Source organism: Nesoenas mayeri (assembly GCF_963082525.1).
Source record: "Nesoenas mayeri genome assembly, chromosome: 12".
Classification (NCBI taxonomy): domain Eukaryota; kingdom Metazoa; phylum Chordata; class Aves; order Columbiformes; family Columbidae; genus Nesoenas; species Nesoenas mayeri.
The window spans coordinates 12,323,085-12,345,209 of record NC_137547.1 but is presented as its reverse complement, the minus strand read 5'-3'; the positions used below and the strand labels follow the sequence as shown (position 1 = coordinate 12,345,209).

Here is a 22,125-nt window from a genome sequence, read left to right as displayed (position 1 = left end):
GTCTTAGGTATAAATTGTACCACGAGGCACCTTTATCAGCTACACAGGACCTGAATAACCTTTGAGCCTCCCATGGCAGCTCTTTTCCATTGGCCTTTGGTTTCAGCCCAATATTTTTTTCTGATGATTCTTACTCCACGTTACATACTGTGTATTATAAAGCTTGCTGTCTGAAGTAAGGGGTTTGTACAGTATTTTCAATAGACTTGATGAAAATCCCACTGAAGCCAATGAAGAAATTCTCATTGACTCTATGCTGGATGAAGGCCAGGAAAACCGCTGTGTGCTGTTATTTTTGGTTACTATCCATGTGGCTTCACCTTTTATTAAACTGCATATTATTTACTCACCCAGGAACTTTAACTCCAGAAAATTCGGTCTCACAAACAACTCCAGGTGTCCAAGAAACTCAAAGACAAGAACTGACACCCTGACTTTTCACAGGAACTTGTACAAGATAGCAAACTGCTTAAAATAAAATAAAGCACAGATGCAGCAAACTCCCAGCTCTGCAGTTTTCATGAGAACCGGTTGTTGACACATGTATCCTTAACTGCACTGGGACTCACCTTCCTAGGATGGTGGTTAAGGAAAAAAATCCCGTTAAGTAAGGAATGCAGCTTGCAGAAATACTGCCTCGTGGGACAGGAGTATAAAGGAGAAGCTGGAGTCTACATAGACACAGAGGAAGGGGAAACCAGAAAAAAAGGAATAAGAGAGAGCACAGCTGGAGCAGGCAGGCTGGAAGTGATGAACAAATTCGAGAAGGAAGGTAGGGACTGGATGTGAACGAGTAAAAGGTACCTCTGTGGAGTATTGCTTGGTTTGACCTTTACCCAAACATCTTTATCTTCCCCCCAGCTAATAGGACGAGGGTTTGTGGACTCAACCTTGTTGTTCTTTGGGAGTAGTTCAACTAGTGTATCTTCCTGGTAGGGCTCCCACTGCTGTGTTTGGGTCCCAGCTGCGGTGGGTTCAGGCCCGTCCCGCAGACCCACCAGCTCCCCCAGCGTGGCCGCTCGCCTGCTGCTTACAGCAGGAAATCTCTCCGCTGTGAGACTAGAATATAGATTTATCCAAATGCTGGATGCCTGGATATCCTGAACAAATGGCCATTTCACAAGAATGCTGAATCACTTATGCAGAGATATTGCTGCATTATTGCCCACATGTTGCAGATCTGTGTGCAGACGTGCAGTGTGTCTGACCTGCCGGGATGTGTCACTTTTGCTCTGCAGACCCGTGAGCTGCGCAGTAACCGCCAGTGACCCCGATGCCTTTGGACACCCTGGCACTGGTGGGTTCATCCAGCTTTGCTTGGCCCGAGGATGCCCTGGCATTGCTTTCTGCCTCAGCCTTTCTGCAGCATCGGAGTCTCCTCTCTGGATGGATATCCAGAAAACCTGTATGACCTCGATGAACCCTCAGTGCCAGACGGGTGCTGGTGACCAAGCAGAACATCCCGACAACTTGGTGGGCGTTTGCAGTAGTTCTGTTCCAGCTTCTCACGCTCCCTTGAGACTCATCTGTCTCTGACGTTAGCGACAAGGGAGACAGAGCAGCTGGGGAATCAACAGGGACAAGCTGGAAGTTATTTACAGGTGTTACCTGAGAAAATGGGAAACCCGCAGAGCAGGACAGTGTATGCAATTCTGCATCTCAGAGTAAGAGTTCTGCTGTAATTAGAACCAGAAATGTTTGCTACTAATTGTCAGCTTTTGCTGTGAGCAACAGCACCTGATCTCAGCAACTCCTGTCCAAATATTCTAAAATTTCTGACATAGAGATTCTAAACTCTCAAAGAAAAATAAAAGGGAAAAGCATTATGGCACTGTTCCAATTATCTGCAGAGACAAAATCTACAGTGTTTCCTGCACATCAGTTTGTCACGGCACCACAACAATGGTTTCAGATGAACACGGGATGTTTACGAAGACTGGAAGAAGGCAGGTGAGTTACATCAGTCTTAATTCCATCTTCAGTAAGCTCAGCTAAATCCTAAATGTATTTTTAAATTTACTGATGAGTCTGTCCCACTCCTATCCTTGCTTCAACTCATCTCACTGGACTCCAGCCAGTCTGCGATCACTTCACCTCCTCACAAATAAACAAGCAGAACCGAATGATAATTATACTGACCATTGTTACCACCATCCCATCCTTGACGTCAGGTTTGGGAGTGGGACACACCAATGCTGTCCACAGATCTCAATTTGTTCCTAACCTTACAATTCAAATTGATCACCTGAGTAAAATTACAGAAGAACATAATGTACTTACAGGATGAGAGAAGCACTCAGCAGATCTATGAATACTATATCCTCAACAAATTGCCTATCAATTAGATTTGTAACATCACACTTCTTCCTGCAGCTCATAATTGGATTCACACTTTGGAAGAACACTCCCTGTTATCCAGTTCACAAAACCTGGTATAATTTCTATTTTAACAGTTCTTCTCATGCTCATAGAAAATTATTAAGTAAAAAAAGTTATGACTCCTTTCTTTAGACAAGTTGAAACGGATCGCCTTTTAAATTGATCCCCCGTCTTTTTGGTGGCATATTCCAAATGCAGTTTGTTCATATATGTCCTAAATCCACTCCAGTCTCATAATTTTGATAAACAAGACAGTAAAAATACGAAAACATCTCACAAGAAAACAAATCTGAACTTAGCATTTCCATAGAAATAGGCCTAATTTTTAAGATAGTTGTATATTAAACTGTGGTGATTAACTGATCTTAACACAGAAAGTACAATTCAAGTATCAATTCAAGTCAGAAATGTACGTGGCGACTGGCACACACCTCTCCTTTGTCTATGTGGTTGCACAACTCCATGCTAAGTTTCTGCACCAGCATTTTCATGTGTCATTCCAAACAAAAAAAGAAGTTTTTGGTAAGTGTTCTGTTTCCAAGACTGGCCTTAATCAGCCCCGGAATGCCTTCACAGCAGGTTGTCGCTCTCAGCCTTCTATTAAGGCTATAATTAATTCTGCAGTTCTAAATGTTCCATAGCTATAACTTATTTATGGGTCCAACATTTTCCTCACATCTGAAATGAGATTTTCAGCTCTTTAGTTTTTCCTAAATCTTCCCTTGATCCTTCTGGGTATATATGGCTACTACATTTACTACATTTTTATCTCTCTGACATCTTCAGAAAAGGCGGAGAACTTTTCTAGTCGAGTGCATTGTGACAGTGTCACCCAGAGTAAAGGTCGGTACTACTTATTTGCTCTGAAAGGCTGACTCATCACTATCATTTGCCTTTCCCTCTTTTAATGTGTCTTGAAAAACACACTAATATTTCTATTATCACCAGGTACCATTGATTTTCATTAATCTCTTTTCTAAAATTTAGAAAACAATGCCAGAAATGCACATTATGGCTTCTTGAACTTCCTAAGCAAGGCAATACCAGGGCCTCAATATTAAAAAGCTCAGTAAACAATCAGTGTGGTGTAATACATTTATTTATTTTAGACACTACATAAACAAACCAATCAAGGTGAGCGGTTTAGGACTTTAGACACACTCACAAAAAGCCAAAACCTCCTGACCAAGTGGCCCAACCAGCACAGACACACACCCTGACCCAGCCCACAGGCATCGCCGCAGCCCTCACTGCCAACCAGGGTACTCACAGTGAAATAATCCCAACAAAATGAGCCTAAACTGTGTCTTTGTTAAGATTAAGAGCGTGCATGTCTACTAGCATCTCAAAAATACTTACTTTGCAAACAGTTCTAAAGATGCAAGCATGAGAACCACATATTTTTCAGACATTCATGTAGATGCAAAGACGCTGTGGTCCAAGGGAGAGGTGAGCGGAAAAGCCGGCTTGCTCCTCTGCGTTCCGACCATGGTATGTTGTGAAACAGCATGTTTTACTTCAGCTTGGTCATTTGTGCAGTGCCTAGCGCAATTACACCTGGAGACTCTGGTAACTGTTCTTATTATCTGTATAAACTGTTGCAGTCCATCCAGCAAATGCTGCTTGTATCCTGCATTCCTCTGACAGCTACACTAATGCTGATCCATGACTATCTGGTCAGTGTAGTTGGTACTGGAGAGCTAAAACTACCCCAACTGAAGAGAAAGAGCAAGGAACACTATGCCTTTTTTTCCCAATAATAGGTATTATACAACTCCATCTGAAACATTTCTTTGGCAGTCTCTCTGTTGCCTCCGCACGTGCTTTCTCTGTTTGCAGATGGAGAACAGCATCTCCTCTGGAGTTCTGCCCTACCTAAAAGCTCAGCTCACCTGAGCACGACTTCTGCTGTTCAAGAGTGGGGAAAAGATCTCTGGTCCAGCAGTGCCTGGCTGTCAGAACACCTCTCATCCTCACCAGCTTACAGCTCCTGAAGAAATGATCCTCTGTGTCTTTACACATTATGTCAGGGCACAACTGACAATATTATGGGGATTACGTATGTAGTGTAACAAGAGTTATGCTTGCTGATCATGTGTTAAGAAAACAGGAAAGTCACTTGGTTCGGTTTCAAGTGTGTAGGCAAACCCAAAAGCTCCTCGGAAGTGTCAAGCAGCCGAATCCCAGGCAGTCTGCCGCACTCACGGAACCATGCAATGCCCCAGAGAGCCCGAGTCTCCTTTCCAGGTTTATGTCACATTCATTCTCTCAGCTCACAAACACAGTTGGTTCACAGAAAAAAACCAACAAGGAATGGCTTTAAATGACTCATCTATACCTCATCCAAATTGCGCTGCTCTGCAATGCGCTTGCAACGCTTCTTTTTCCTAAAAGCTGCCACCCCATTCAACTCAGAGCCTGTTCTGCTCACAGCCCTGTGACTGCTGTTTTCCTCCGGGAGAGCAGAGCTCCTGGAGCACATCCATGTAATCACTCCAAGTCGGCATTTCCACGAGGAGGGAACTCCAGTGAAGGAGTGCGAGTAGGAGGGGGCATCACAGCAAACAAGAGTTACCTTGGATGCACACTGAGGAAATAGGGTTGGTGTTCCCAGCTAACAGACTCGGTTCATGACACAGCGGTGAGAAGGAAATTAAATGGGAGTATCAGAGGGAAAGGAATGTGGCACCGGGACTCAAAATTAAATGACATTATTGGAAATACCACTATGTGAGCGGGATCAAGAAATCAACTTGACTAGGGCACAGCAGTCTCTGAGAAATCAAGGCCAGGGCTGATGTAGCTAGCAAGTCAGGAAAAAAAACAACTTCAAGACAAACGGTTTAGTTTGGATATTAGCAAAAAATTCTTCATGGAAAGGGTTGCCAAGCATTGGAACAGGCTGCCCAGGGCAGTGGTGGAGTCACCATCCCTGGAGGGGTTTAAAAGGCGTTTAGAAGAGGTTCTTAGGGACATGGATTAGCGCTAGAGTTAGGTTATGGTTGGACTTGATAATCCTGACAGTCTCTTCCAGCTGAAATGATTCTATGATTCTATAAATTCAAACGAGAACAGGCAGGTTGGTGAGAGTTTCTAGATGCCTGTGAGTACCACATGTAGTGGTACCAATGAAAACAATGAGTGCTTTGAAATTCTGAATCACCTGTGACAGTCACAGTGAGAGTCCCATGCTACTTATTTCAAAAGGCCACAGAAGAGGAACAGCTAACAAAATCATTAAAAATTTGAACTAGAATATGGGTAAATATTGGCTTCAAATAAAGAAGTCTATTCATAGTTCTAGAGAGGAAAGCATATCTAGAGATAAAAGCACCCCTGAGTTCAGTCTTGGTTTAGGAAGTTTTAGGCAAGCACACTGTGATTTCTAGACATACAACAGGTCTGTACCTGAATGTCCTGCCAGGCTCTCCCAACCAAATTTCTCTGCAGCTCCAGCACGTGGGGCAGGTGAGTTCCTACAGAATGGAAAACACAATACATCTTTCAATTTTGTTCATTTATTTCAACGTTACTCAGTTCTTTAAACACCTGTAATTGAAACTCCTCACAATCACTTAAATTCAGGTAGCAAGAAAATGCTACTTCTGATTAGAAAACTACATTGAAATACAATTGAAATAATTAAATGTGAAGACATGTATTAACTACCCTTATTTTTCACATGGGAAAAATCAGTGCCACCTGAGAACTAGTGTATCCAGTCATTCAAAATGCATCATTCCTCCAAGCCAGGAATGTCAAAAATAATCTCCCCACATATTCAGCTACACAGACTTTTACACAAATCACTGCAGATATCACCCTCAGGGAACTGAGGAAGAGTTGCCAATTCAATTTGGTAGGCTCAAAACAAAACTCTCTCAAAACTAATTTTGTCAAACCATAAGATCAAGGGATGTTTTGAAAAAACAGATTATTTTGCTGTATTCTTCTATTCCCACTTGCACCAAAAGAGATTTCCAGAGAATAAAGTTAGATAAATAGTTGCACCTGAGTTGATTACTAACCCCAAAGCCTGTTGAATTAATCCAACCCTTGACAACCAAATCAAGTCATTTTGCTGTCCACACAGTGACAGATGCACGGACTGAATCAGGACCCAGAGTATCTAGTGAAACATTGTGCTATCAAATCAAACAGGTTTAACTAGACACGCTGTAAGAAAAGGCAAACTAATGCAGCTAACAAGTTTTAAAGGACTGAATTTCAGGATGCTGAGTAACACGTGTTAACAGCAGAATAAGCAGCCTAAGAGTAACTCAACGTGCCAAAGAACAGCAAAATGGGAATTTACCCCAGCGCATCACTGAGCGAGGAACAAGCACCAGGAAAAGGCTCCCAAACAAATGCCACCGAACTTTCAAACAAATCTGCTCCGACTGCACTGCAACCTTCTGTGATTACTTTCCATGAATATTGTATCAAACGAGGATTGCTCACTGGAACACTGAATTTTAAAGGAATGTTGCACAGTATCTGAGGAAAGTGAACTATGAATTTTTAATGTAAGTATTCACATCAGAAACAAGTTTCTAAAAGTTTCCAGTCTTCTAATCAGATAGGCATTCTGGGTGACCTATGAGTGCCACTAATACTGTTTTAATCACAAATGCCAAATAAGAACAATGACTCCTGACAAGCATCAGACCAAGAATTAATGAGACATGACTTGCATTTTTCCTGAAATGAAAACATTGGCATTCTAATTTTAATAGCATAGTATTTTTTAATCTCCTAATTCAGTTTTCAGGAGAAAAAAAAATACAAAAAGAATTACAATTCTATCCTTCACTGTCAACCACATTGCAATTTATGCAACTCCAACCCACTCCAACTCCTACTTAGACGCAAAGCAGCTGATCCAGCTGATTCAAGCCAGCTGAGCGCAGAGGAGGGATCCAGCGGATGATATTCTCGGAGAAATAACACAACTGCAGCTCCTTGGCTAAATCCAGCAACAGGGATTTTTCTCATTCTATTGAGCCACAAATGATGCCCAAACTTCGCTAGGCCTTAGTAAATCTTATCATGTCATAAACTTACATGATAGCAAGTCTATTGCTTCTTTTCCCATTCTGAACCTTGTATGATATCCTTGCAACAGAAAATTATTGAGTATCACACACTACCAAAATAAAAAAATGAACCAGATGTTGCTTATTGCTTCCCAAACAATTCACATTTTAGCTTACAGCATGTAGAAGAAGTTACAGCTGAAGAGGAATTTAATAAAGAATGCTAAGCATCTAAAACCATGGAGCTATTACAAAAGCGTTAATGAGACACTGAAGACAGTAATTACTAATTAAGAAAATAATTAAGAGAACATGTGTGCAAAACATAATGACATTTCCATACATTGTACAATTGATACAAGGACATATCATAAGCTTAATGCTACCGCTGTTAATGATAACAGTTTACTATTTTTTCAGGTACAAACAAGACCAGTATGTTACTGTGTAGCTCACGGAAAGTGCTCTCCTCCAAAGCCAAGATGAGAGGAAAGAGAACATCAACCACTATGTGATTTATTTGAAGAGGAGAACACAGACAAAAAGGAATTCCTCTTTCGTGTGTCTTTATTTGTATTAATTTCTTTTTGCTCCCCAGCTTTAACTACGGTGCAGTTTCCACTGTAATGGGAGGAGAGCAGGAATTCCATCACAGCCACTGGGAACATATCGATGATCTCAGCTGAATCCCAGTCCCATAATCACAGAATGTCAGGGACTGGAAGGGACCTCAAAAGATCATAGTCCAATCCCCCCACCAAAGCAGGAACACCCAGATGAGGTTACACAGGAAGGTGTCCAGGCGGGTTTGAATGTCTCCACAACCCCCCCTGGGCAGCCTGTTCCAGGCTCTGTCACCCTTACCAAGAAGAAGTTTCTTCTCAAATTTAAGTGGAACTTCTTGTGTTCCAATTTGAACCCATAACCCCTTGTCCTAACCATTGGTTGTCACCGAGAAGAGCCTGGCTCCATCCTCCTGACACTCACCCTTTATATATTTGCAAGCATTAATAAGGTCACCCCTCAGGTCATCCCATCACACACTGGTACCACTGAGGGCAGCTGTAGTTTGGGGCACCACAAGCAACCACCACCCAACTCCGACCACGTGGGACATCAGCCAGATGTCACAAAGAAGTCACGGAGCTGTTGTAGCAGAGGTTATGCTGAGCTGGTCAACCTGACTCCGCATCACTCTAGAGAACTGATTCTGGTGATGCAGAACAGCACATCTGAAATAAAGTCCAGGACCAAGCTCCATTTCAGGTGCTTTTTGCAGCTGTGCTTCCAAAATAACGTGCTCTACAGACAATGGGGAAGAGGGAGGGTGAACACAACTCCAGCCAGGAAGAGCTGAAGCCAGTGATCTGTAGAAACCCAAAAGGGGTATTGGCTGAAAAAAAGAAGACCAAAAACCACTGTGATAAAATGTATGAAAAATCTAGGCCAGAATGAGGAGGAAATGAATTATCCATGTGCCAACCTGCGTAAGCTCAGCCCGTTCTCCAAGTCTGGATTCCTACGGGCACTAGTAAACTGGACAGCAGCTTTTACATGGTTTAGTGATTAAAAAATTAGCTGGATTGTCAGTGGCTGGACAGGTATGAATCAGACCATAAAGAAAAAAATCCCGGTGACAATCTCATATTCTACCAGGCCTCAAGATTATTTAACATACCAAGACATATGTCACGGGCTTCCAGATTAAAGCTTTCATGACCTTTGCTAAATATCATATTTCATTCTCTTGCTTTGTTCATGTGGTGACCCATGAAAACATCAAATTCTTTTTCGTAAACAGCAATGCATAATACCTGCTCTCCATTGCCATGTGTATCTTCTCTGTCACTCTATAAGAAATAAATGAATCAGTTTTCTCTTCCTCAGTCTCCTACAACATATACCCTGAAAAAAATGTTTGCTAAGAGCTACAATAGCCAGAGCCATTTCATGCTAATATTTCATGCTCTGATTATCCTTTTTCCAATGCATTACCTTTAAAAAAAAAAATAACCTGGTCAACAACACTATATACCATTCATTTCTGTCATCTGAATGTTTTGTGCTTATTCATGATACTGTTCTTTATTTCTTTGGTTGATGACACTGTCATCTGTCACCTCATCTGTCATTTACATCTCATTAATATCAATTGTGCCCTCAGGGATCAGTTTTGTCATCAGAAAATGGCACAGAGGGTCTGCAAATGGAAGGAATACCAAGAATCTGTGCCCAAAACAGTAAAGAGACATCTCATCTCTCTTCTGCAGACCCCACAGATGCTCCTGTACGTTGTGCATTGACACCGTACTAGTCACTGAGGTATAAGGTATATAAGTTGTATTTCATGATCACGTTGTTTTGATGGGAAGGGTGTCTAACCAGCTGAACAGGATGCTGGCGGGTCTGCAAACCACTGCTGTGTCCTGCCCGGGTCCTTGTCCACACTGGAACAGCAGCTACCAAAGTCAAGGCTTGATGATTCACTAGGACAGAATCCCTGGGGCTACTTTTCAGGGCTTGGTTTCCCAAGCAAAGCTGAGTGGCACGTGATGTTGGTAAATTCTAATTCTCCTGGAAAAAAAAAACCCTAAAAAGTCCTCTTCCAACCACACCATCACAGCAGTGCTGCCAATCCCACCTGCTGGAAAAAGTGTGAGACAGCTCACCAGGATCTCTGGCCTGGCTTAGTCATGGCAGACACCTGATGGGTTGAACACTGCAAGCTTTTCTACAGAAGAACTTAGCTGACTTCCCTGTAAGCAAAAGCTCTGGGTTTTGCATATCTGTATGACTTTGGAAGATGAGGATTTAAGAAAACAAAGACCTGATAAAACTTGGCAACCTGCTGGGTTATCACGCTCATGTGCTCTTGAGTGTATTGTGCCGTGCAGCAGTGATCTACCAGCACGTTCGGATCCTGCTGTCTGCTGATTTCTACTGTTGAAACACAGATCACAGATAGTTTTCTGTTTCTCTTCGACCCTCTTCCTGGAGGTAAGTCAGTCTTGTCTTTTTAGGCAACCACTAGTTGCCTTTTCTCTGATTAAAAATCTCATTCACCCTATGTATTAAAAATTCCATTGGTTTGCACCCACATAGAAAATCACAGCTGTAATGGCAACATTTTATGTTCTATCAAAGCTACTGTAACGCCACCCTCATTTCAAGTCGGCCAGTGCCGCACTCACTGTAGCCACATAACAAACCAACTTTTGAACTATTATATGCTTGGTTCTTGGTTCATTTGCTCCCAATTATTTTTAGGAAAACACACTGTTGGCCACTCAGTCACTTACCTCTACACCTTATTAGTCTCAGCACTGGGAGAATCCTCCACTGATTCACAAATAGTGCTGAATAGCAGGCTGTACAGACAGCTGCCTAACTGCAGAAAAATGAACTTACATCCTATTTTATTACAAAAAATGTCTACCAGATTTTCCAAGAGGTATGTATTTCATCCCTCCTCCACTACAGTTGCCTACACCTCCCAAAACCTTTATCCTAATCTCACTCGTCAGCTTCTGATGGCTTTATATATGACATTAGCATCTAGTCTGCCTCATCTTTTCCACGTCAGTGGCTGTGTATCTCGTTGTGCTGTTGCGGTTTATCCATGAGGCCCACACCTTCCACGCTGCACCAGCGAGATGACCGCTCATCCAGATAATCCTGGTCAGCACTGTCACAGCTTTGACAACAGACGACTGTACCTGTCACATTAGATAAGCTATCCCATTTGCTTCACATTAAACAGCAGGGCAAAACATAGATATCATCTGTCACCCGAGACGCCTTGGTGAAAAGACAGCTCTATCACACACAAAAACCATGAAGAGCAGAAAAAGCCCAGCAGCCGGAGGAACTGTGTTTTAATATTTAAAAGATTCCTCTTCTCAATGAAAGTTAATTACAAGGCAAAATCACACACGTGCATATAGACGAAGCCACTTTCCTAAGACCACTAAAAATGTAGACTTTTTGTCAAAAGAATTAGAACTCTCCAGTTATTTCCTTAATTTTATGTATTTTGATCATTTTGATTGCAATTATCTCAGTGTATCACAAAGCTAAAAATTTCACTAAGTAAAAAATCAGATTTTATATAGAGAAAATTTTTTTATGCAAAACTTCAAGAAGAACTTTGACTTTATTTTCACTTGTTAATGAGGATAAAAGCAACTTTAAAAGTCCTAGGAAAACAGCCTAAACTTAAGAAGAAAGCTAAATCTACAACTAAGATTGCAGCAGTTTGCCTTAAACCAAATGTGAGTTACCAGCTTAAGTGAAGTTCTGCGTTATCTCATCTGAAATGCTTTTCCACTTCTGCTATGCAGCTTATTAGCAATCAGATATTTGACTGGAGCGTGTACATGCACAAAGCCAGTTAGCTTTTAACCTGAGCAATAACACTGTCGCAGCAGGGAGCCATGAGGATGGAAACATTCAAGATCCTGCTGCATCCATATATTAAACAGCAAGAGAATCTTAATAGAATTTTCTGCCTCCCACCAGCGCATTCACTCAGGAACCCTGGGAATGCAGTGAGCCTCACAGGTACACGGCAACATTTTTAAAACCCTCAGAGTGGTTTAGGAATTCCCACAGGATCTGGGCCGAGTCACTAGGGAGTGTTGAAAATTGCATGCAATAAACTTTAGGCCAGGAGCTGGTTCCTGACACAAAGGACTTCAGCTGGGTTCCAGCCCAGAAAAGATGGAGACAGATGGAGTACGGCTTTTGGAAGGCAGTGGGGACTCTGGGAAGAGAAGGGTTTAGATTAACTCAGAGAAGACACCGTTGCCCAACTCGAGGACAGAGCAGAGGCCGTTGCTGTATAAGCTGCATTGTCCTGCCCAGCAAAGGCAGTTCTTGCTGCAGTGGCCACACGGCTCATTGGTTTTCAACACCTGGAGCCAAGATCAGCCAGTGTAGCTGCTCCTTCAACAGCCCTTTCAAGTGGGTTTGTAATTTTCTTCACGCAAATACCAAAACCATGCAAACCCATCATGACTTGAGGTGTGCTAATGACCCCCTAGATACTGCTGTGATCAATCACAGATGCAGCAGAAAACTAGATCTAGATGGTGGAACTCAAAGGTGAATATCTGAACAAGGGCTTGTTTTTGTTTTGACTTGATATTTTGCTTAATCTTAACAGATTAGAGTCCCCTTCTGTGAGCTGGGGATGTTCTGGGCTGTACCTGCGATGGCAGTTATCACCTGCTCTACAGGAGAACGGCCAGATTTAATTAGTTTATACTTCAATGTTCTAGAGATGGAAATTCTATGTCAGGCCAAACTACTACTATTGTTTAAGTACTATAAAGCAAGTGCAGCATTTCAGGTGACTAGAAAAGAGGCACTGTATAAAGCATAACAAACATTTCATGGTTGGGGCTTCTGCTGCTACACTGTTGTTATTTTCTTTCATTATTTAAATTCAGTGTTGACAAAAAGTCAGTTCATACTGGAAATTACTGTTTAATATTTTAGGAACTTCATGGTTTTTTTCTTTTTTTTTGCTCCTTTGTTTATGTACTTGGAGTAACTGACTGTTCTTTGAAAGGATGGATTCATTTTTAAATATGAATCACACAGTAACCTTACAAGGAAGGAGGGGTATTAGTCATAAAAACAATTGTGTATTTAAGCACAGAAGAATGAGCAGAGCAGGACAGTGGGGGGTGGGAGGCTGAGATAGACACAGAGCTGCCATAGCTATTTCAATCAGCAAAAGTAACACCGTAGTGGAAAAAAAAAATAATAAAACACTAAACCAGCTTCATAGCCAGCAGAGGGAGCCAGGAAAAGCCCTTAGTATACAGAGTTAGAGAATAAAAACAAATTAAACCAGATGCATCCTTTTTTCACATCATTTCTCCCATCTCATCTCTCTGTAGAAAGCGACGCACTCTGGGATTCCCGACAGAGATTGTCCATTTCCAGGACAGTGGTCATACTAAATGCTATGAAGTATCTTTAAATGTTTCAGACTTGCTTTCCATCAGAGACCAACAGGATTTATACAATTTCTAGACAAAATGGAGAGCTCTGCATGGACTCGGACGACTTGCCTGCTGTGCGCTTCAGCCCTGATCTCCGGGAGAAAGTTCTCCCGCAGTGTTGTGCAGAGCCGAGCCACAAAAAGGATGCGTGCGCTGACCCACAGCTCATGCAGCTCCCACAATACCTCCCCATAGGTGATTAGATTACCCCTCCATCAAGTAACCGAAACACTGGTAGTGCACCTGAGCGGAGAAATGACTAGTACTGGATTAGCAATGGGCTCAGCCATTGCTGTTATTCATCAAGTAGGACAGCAGACAATTTGAAGCCTTATTCAGCCAGCGACATAAATGACTGAAGAAGTTACTGGAGAGATTAATAATATTACATAAATCAACTCCTTTTCTAAGCAAACAGACTAGACCACCATGAGCTGTAGGAAAACCCAGCCAGCTTCTGGCATCGCAAGTTGTCTGAAAATCTGACCCAGAGCTGGGCAAATGCTCCTTGACAATAAAATCCAGAAAACTTCATGGCGGGAGGGAACTTCCTTACCTTGCATCACTTCAACATTTCTTGGGTGCCCAGTCTGGGCCCTGCTCTTCAGCCACAAAAATCACACAAGTAACTATTTAAGTGACTAATCTAGAGTTGGAATGGTCTGGTGTTTCAAAGAGCTGCACCAGTGCTTTCTGCAAGTAGGAAGCAGGACTGACTTTGGGTAAATTTTATATAGCTGCTTTTTTCCCCATAAAGCAAAATACTTGTTCCAGAACATCTTAATTTTCATTTAGATAATCATACTAGCTCCACTAGTTCCATTATGACCATTGCTTTATCTTGGCTGGTCAAAGACATAAGGTTTTGCAGGGAACGAGTGACGTTGCAGGCATTCTTCAAATTAAGTTTTCCAGGGTTTCTGAAAAGAGATCTTTGTCTAATACTGACAGAAAGCTATATCACATTCATTACCCTCTAGGTTTACAAAAAGCATTTGAAACATACCATAATATTCAGGATGGCATCACTTGACTTATCCCATCTGAAGGACTTTGATCAATGCTGGGTACTCACAATGCACTGGCTACAGTGAGCCACGGACAAGGATTTTTTTGGAAACTATTATCTTGTAAACAATTGTGAAGTAAAACTAGAATGAAGGAAATGTCACTCTATTCATGAACAGGCTTTTAACAGAAAAAGTTGAAATATGGTTAATAAAACTCAGCTCTTCTTTAACTGACCATATTCTTCTGTGCCCTTTGGACCACCAGAAAATAAAGTAGAAATAGGCATTTTAAAAGTCTGTAACTTGGTTACGAGTGCACTCAGGACAAAAATGATTTACTGAAGCTTACGTCATGTGCTATTATTTTCCACTACAACACAGAATCATAGTTGTTTGGCCCATAACAGCGATATGCAAACATCTTCTGTCCCGAGCATTTGCTCTGCGGCCAGGAATACAGAGCACACTATGTTCTCAGCTCTCAGCGCAATGACAGGGGAGTATTCTGCGGGCTGAGCAGAAAAGAAAGGAAGAAAACAATCATCCGTAGCTTGTGTTTATATAGAGTCTTCTTCTGTAGTGACATAAATGTTACATGTTCGGTAGCACACTTTGGATTGCAAATGCCGCTTGATCTAGCAGACTCATCCTGACCGCAAGCGTATTTCACTTAGTCCTTGCTGTCTCATCTTATTATTTTCCTTTGGTTTTTTCCCTGAATATTACTGGAAAGTCTTGTGAGAATATTTTACAATGCTGTAAAATTTATTATAAAACTGAATTATGGTTAAATGCTTAGTAAATAGGTCTGAACTACTTCTTTTTTTTTTTACAAATTCAGTGATTATAATAGTTCTGGTGTTTTTCCACTTTGCAAAGCGTGTACTTGTTCCTAAGAGATACCGAGATGTGTGTCTTACCAATGTTCCTAACCTTAAAAATAGCAGTAGTAACACACAATATAGCAGTTGCTTTGGTAACTGATTTCTCTCCCCTTTTAAAGGCTGAATAAATACTTGTGTAATACACATGTAAACTAGCAGTGGGTATGTAACTGCATGGGGTCTGAAGCAACTTTTATACCACAATCCTTTTGGTGTTTCCTCCATTTGCAGAAATGTTGAGGTATGACACACTTACTGAGTAAGTAACTTGTGTTAATATGGCACGTTGTGATTGAAGGAGAGTATTTGGAAAACTATGATTTTGAGTAGAAACTGCAAAATTAACAAGTGTGGTGAGAAGTAAAACTTCAAATAGTTTCACTCCACTGGTAATCTTCACCTTAATGAGGGAGTCCCAATTGTAAGAGAACTTAGGGAATGAAATAATTACATCATGTGTATTTTAGGCTGATTTCAGCAGTGGAATCCAAGCCTGTTGCTTTGTGATTCTGGGGCAAAGCAACAAAAAGAGCCAAACTTAAAGTGCACAAACGATTCAGGTCTGGTCTGCAACCCGCTAACATGATGGGCTACTCACCTTTCAGAGCAGCCACAGTTCCTGCAGTGAAATCCTGCTCTGCACTGGGTACATGGCACATATACACCACAATATTCCAAGGAAGGAGATAAATCTTCCTCCTATCATAACAACCAGCACAAATCCAGGAATCAAGGGGCAAGTAATTCCAACTGACTCCATCGCCAAAGTACATTTGATTTCAGTGAGAGGACCCTGTGACTCCTGGCAACATGTAACACATGACGGTAAGCAACAAAACTTTCACTCAGAAAGCACTTGTAACTAATTTAAAAATGCAAATTATTTTTACATATGTATAGGCATAGTTGGACACGATACAGAAAAACTAACAAATCATGCCATTGTGTTATACCTGGAAACAAGATGGTTTCTCCCCCTAGAATGAGTGCAAATCTATTTGATCTCAACTAGTGTAACATCTTTCTAGTGGCTTCCTTAAAATAAAACACTATTTTATTACTGAGAGCATTGAAATGCCATGTTTATATGGCAAAGATTTAATTAAAATTCAGATTATAATAATAATTTAACAGTGAAGCATAGAACTAAATTTCTTCTTTTTTATAAATTAAAAAGGGTACATTAGCACAGATGCATGTGTCATAATCACACCATCCCATCCCATTTGTGAATGAAGTGCAGGTTAGAGCAGATGACCCTCTTGCTATTGAACGGCACCCAATGCTGCCTGGCAGCACCACAGAAGGAAGGACTAAGGGCAAATATTTTCTAGGAATGATTCTTTACAAAGATGTAGTCAACAGTTCTAATCTTTCTAAAACTAGATGCAAGGGCCACCAAAGCCAGCTGAAGGATTCCTATTAATTTTGGCACTGGGCCCTAAGAAAAAAGAGGTTGCTTTGGAAAAACGGTGGTCCTGCCTTAAGTATTTTAAGAATATAAGGATGGTGGGTGAAGCAGCAGCTTCAGTCTTCAAACTCTCTGAGGTCCTTCAAGGGTGACAACGTGGTAAAACCAAACAGAACACAACCAAACCGAACCACAAAACAGGCACAAAATCCAATATAAAGAGGTGTACAGAAATACTCTGTCTTATCAAAGGTGTTAGTAAACTGGACATAGGTAGTGGCTGATACACCTGACAATAGTGACTTTCTGCATCAACTCCAGAAAATTTTTAATCCTTCTGCATTGTTTAATACTAAATATCGACCTCTGGAAAAGATTGCCCATTGCTACCTGAAAGGGTGATAGTTCAGAATGAAAAGTATCATGGTTTACTGTCTCCAAGTGCAAAATCAGATGTTGTCAAACACCATCTTTCCCATGGTCATGTTAGAGTAGATATGCAAATTGGTTTTCAAGGTACTTAATTTTCAACATACATGTCCATACTTACACATCGGCCTGCACAGGAATTTAGAAATCATTTCACTCACTGTCATCAATTATTTCTGTGTGTGTGACAGTGCAGGGATCTAAAACATCCTTTTTTAATTGCTTTCACACTTCCAGGCACCCATGATAAAAATTTTAATGTTTTCAAACATTCACTTCATGTAATCTGATGTCTGGTGGGACCTGTGTTCATTTAATGCTTGCTACCTGTGATTATCATGTCTTCTCCTGTTTCTAACATTCCAAACTAAGGTAAAACACGGAGTGTCATTGCCCAGCAGTGTTACCAAGTGAAGTTCTTCCCCTTCAGCACTACAGGCAGGAGGCTCATGTGATCTGATTTTCAACAGCAAATTACTTCCTGTTGTGAGTTCAACTGTTTGAAACACTCTGTAAAGAATCCTACGCTACAGGAAATAGTCCTGTTCTATTTAAATATTTGCTAGTTATACAAATTACTTCCTTTCCAAATTGCTTTGCGTTTTTACTTTTTCAATTGTTGAGCTTAATTATCAAACTGCTTTCAAGTACTTGGGGATTTTTTTTCAGAATACTATTAGTTTTAAGTTATTTCTGTAAATAACACATGTAGTAAACATGCTTTTCAACTCCCACAAAAGTAATCTGAAAATAACTACAGCATCAGAAAAGCACGGAGATATTTAAAGGATAAAGTGACAACTAAACAGTGATTTTTCCATTCTGATGAAGACAGACCGTGTCATTGCAACCCTTAAAAAATCAAAACAGCTAAACATTTCCTTTCTTTTTTTTCATGTCAAAGCCAAAACATACTATAATTTTATTTTAAATGGGAAAGAAGATAGTCTCATGTTAGATTAACCGCATTAAATAAGTACTGGGGATATCTGATTAAATGTTTTGGAGGCAAATGCACAGTGACATGAGCCTAATGAACTACCAACAGCTCTGATCTGATCCAAATGACATCAATTTCAGGTTATTCTGAAAAGTCACTGGAAAAACAATGACGTATTTTTAGGATTAGCTCTGCTACCTGCTTGCACCAAGCAATGACAAAAGCAGTTTTATGGAAGTCGGGAAGTTACTGAACTCCCTTGTTTACATCAGGATCTAATGACAGATGGGTGAGGCGACATGGGCGCTGCCATAGGCACGGACATTCATGGCTGACAGCTCTCATACACCTCTGCTCTGAAATAAAGAAAAGAGAGAAAGGAAAGAAGGAAAGGGAAAGAGGGAAAGGAAAAGGAGGACAGGGAAAAAGGGAAAGAGAAAGGAGGAAAGGGAAAGAGAAGAGAGAGGAGAGGAGAGGAGAGGAGAGGAGAGGAGAGGAGAGGAGAGGAGAGGAGAGGAGAGGAGAGGAGAGAAGAGAAGAGAAGAGAAGAGAAGAGAAGAGAAGAGAAAAGAGAAGAGAAGAGAAGAGAAGAGAAGAGAAGAGAAGAGAAGAGAAGAGAAGAGAAGAGAAGAGAAAAGAGAAGAGAAGAGAAGAGAAGAGAAGAGAAGAGAAGACTATATGATCATTCTGCATGATTTTAATCTTTACTTACTGAAAGCCCCAAATGCAGATCTTTACATTTAAAGAAATAAATATGTGAAATAAATTATTTCCAGGGTCACTGTTTTTTTAACAGCATCGACTCCATCATCTGGTTGCCCAATAAGGGCAAAGTCCACAGACTGTTTTCATCCACAAAAAGTCAAATCTTCCACAAAGGCTGAAAGTTCAGACGTGAGGGCTGCCTTCTGAATTACACCAAAGACCTGCGTTATTTGTCAATTTACAGGAAATTTGTCTGCTATGCAATACAATTGTGAAACAACTAAATTGTGTAGGAGGAGGCCAGCATTTTGTAAAAGAGGGGGATGGCTCTGAAAAATAATATAGAAACCTGCATTTAAGAATGCAGGAAACTCCCTAAGTTTCTTATGCAGAAATGAATATATTAAATTATAGCTTCTTTAACAGCCAATGCCCAAAATGTCATTGTTAGTAGTGCCAATGCAATTCACCTTCTATTTTTTATTTGCTAAGTTTCAAAAACTTAGTCTACTCCAGTTAATTCACCTTTTAATTTTGGTCCATTTACCATGTTTTAATCTCACAAGGGCAAAAAAGAGAAGGGTCTGGACTAATGAATTTTCTACAAAAAGGCTGGTAATTATTGACAGCAAGTACCGTGCAGTTTTGGTACCTTTTTTGTAGGCACCACCAATAACCTTTCCCAGGACTATGTGTTCCTGACTTTCCGCATTTCAATCCTGGGACTTTTACAATCATGTTAAATGTTGCTTTTTGTAGAGCCATCAGCTACAGATCACAATGGAAACAGTTTCTATTGATGGAATTCTAAGTCAATTCTTCCTTAAGAAAGAAGTATGCAATCCTATCTAGAGGAAGGAAGTGTAATGAATTCACAAAATCCATGTTTACTGATGAGCGAGCCCTAGTTGTGACTGTGATGAACAATTCCAGTCGGAAGGAATGGGAAGGGTTACTAAACAGAATATATTGCAGGATGAAAGAAAACCACAGTATCTTCAGTCAACAAACCAAAGAAAAAGAGGGTTGCGAAATTTAAGCAGAATGTCAAATGCTTACGGTTTTCCTTTTAATTATGGTGATAATTTTATATGACTCTATTGAAAACAAAAGCAGGTGCCCAGTCATTGCTGAGAAGGTGCTGTCTGAAGGTCAGATCCTTCTGCAGCTGCATAGAGGGCACCTGCATTTCACAAAAAGGGCAGAACTGGCCCTGTGGTAGGAAAAGAAAATACCTCTAACATTTCATCTGGTTTCCCCTCACCTTCTAGATCCTTAGTACATGATTATACTGAAGTTACTCCATAAGGTTATAAATCTGAAGGGCCCTGGCTTTGAACAGATTGTCTCCCAGAAGAACTACTATATAATCAGAAAAGAAGGCAGCGTTTGGACGTGTTAGCAAGCTTTGTCCATATTTGTGCCACATTTTCTGGCAAGTAAATTGTTTTCATTATTTTAAAAGCTGATAGTGTTAAATAATGGGAAAAGCCGTGAGATACCTCAAGCACACAATGACTCTCCATATGTTCAATGCAGGATCAGTCCTGCAACAGTCACCTGAACAGGCTCATTGTGCTGCCAAATTCTTTTGGGTTAATATTGAGAGCAGCAAAAGGACACATCTCTGTATACATGATGAGACTGACTCCAGAGTCGGTCCTTCAAATGGAGTCATCTCATTCTGTCAACACTAGGCCTAAAGGAACTCCGATATTTCTTCCTAACAAAGGATATTCAGGTAACCTCTGTGTCTTTCCCTCTCCAGATACGTGTTAATGGTGCAGTCAGAAATTTAAAAGTGTGTTTAACTGGAGAAACTGATAGTTTAATACAGGTTGGAACATTCACATTAATGGTACTGTCCATAAAGTAGGTTCCAGAGAACTTGGGTGAACAGCATCCTACCAGTGCAGGAAGGAATTTTTACCTGCTTTTAAAAACACAGTAACTGAGTATTTAATTACTGATGGAGACAATGACTCTTTAGTTCTATGAGCTGCTAGGTATCTAACTGAGGAATATTTTGAAAACCATCCTACCTTGCTGTTTACAATTAACTACAACCCAAAATAATTCTCAAAAAATACCATGTTGCTTCAGCTTACCGGGAAGAAGAATGACAAGTTGATTGGACATCAATATGATTTCCCAGACAATGCAATATAATTTAGCAATCTCTCTTTTTTTTCCAGAAAGCTGCTCAAATGAAATATGCAGACAAACATTTCCATTACTATTGCAAAGAGGAGAAACTGGTGTGGTTACAATATTGCTAGACATTAGTTTTCATACACTGAACACAAAGTTCACTTGTGCGGCTTTGCCTCATGCTCCCTTTTTGCAGTCTTCTTACTACATAGTTTTAGGTCCACGTCACTGCCCCTCTCCTGCTCCAGGATCCTGTAATACATCCACAAATAGCTGGATCCTTTGGTTATCGGCTGCATTAGGTCTGTGGGGTTCTGGAGCCGGGGGTGGCCATGGCAGGACACCCAGGCAGGGAACCACACGTCCTGGCAAGGGATCTTGGTCAGAGCTCCCTGCCTCACCACCCACATAGAATGGGCACATAACACACGGCTGGGACCCCGGGAGCCACAGCTGCCACAAGGTCTGACAAAGGAATTGTCATAATTCCAGCGGGGACACTGAATTCTGGTTCCTTAACAGATCTGGGCTTCATGCCAAGTTGTTAATAAATCATAATTAGGAGCTCAGATGTCAAGAATTGGTACAACGATCAGATCCAAGCAGGGAATTTGGTTCCAATCCTCTCACTTCACCAAGCAAGTGGAAGAATGACCACCCAGCACTGAGAAAAGCTCAGTTTAGCAATGCACATCGCTTCGTTTAACCAAGTGAATTGAATTTAATAATCTTCTGCTCTCAGAGCAATATCTGTCTCCTGAACAATCCTACTTCATCACGGCAAACTAGTAAAAGAAGAAATTATTTTAACCTTCGCATTAGAATTCCAGATAAGATATTTAATACTCACAACTGGACAAAGAAATAAGGTCATGGGAGACATTCTGTTCTGAACATTGCTTTTCCCTTTTTATAGATTTGTGATCATTTTGGAGACCCAGAAACACAGTAAGGAAACTATTAAACAGAAGCAGATCCTCTGCTTGGTGCAGAAGACAGAGCAGATTTGGGAAGGACGGAGCTCCCGGGCCAGGGTCCAGCTCAGAAGGCCCAGCAGGAGCCCTCCTACAGTCAAGGGTTTCTCCTCCAAACCCCATGGCCTTTGTATAATGGAACACACAGCCCAGAATGTCAGAATCCATTCCAAGAATTGTGCCAGCTATCATTTA

At 41.0% G+C, this 22,125-nt stretch overlaps 1 long non-coding RNA gene across 1 annotated transcript in view; it reads right to left on the bottom strand.

The window, feature by feature from the left end:
• Positions 1 to 22,125, bottom strand: part of LOC308045172 — a 59,416-nt gene that overhangs the window by 5,959 nt on the left and 31,332 nt on the right. The window contains exon 2 of the long non-coding RNA XR_013922726.1: positions 5,788 to 5,855. This is a non-coding gene — a long non-coding RNA (uncharacterized lncRNA). The remainder of the gene's footprint in view (positions 1 to 5,787; positions 5,856 to 22,125) is intronic.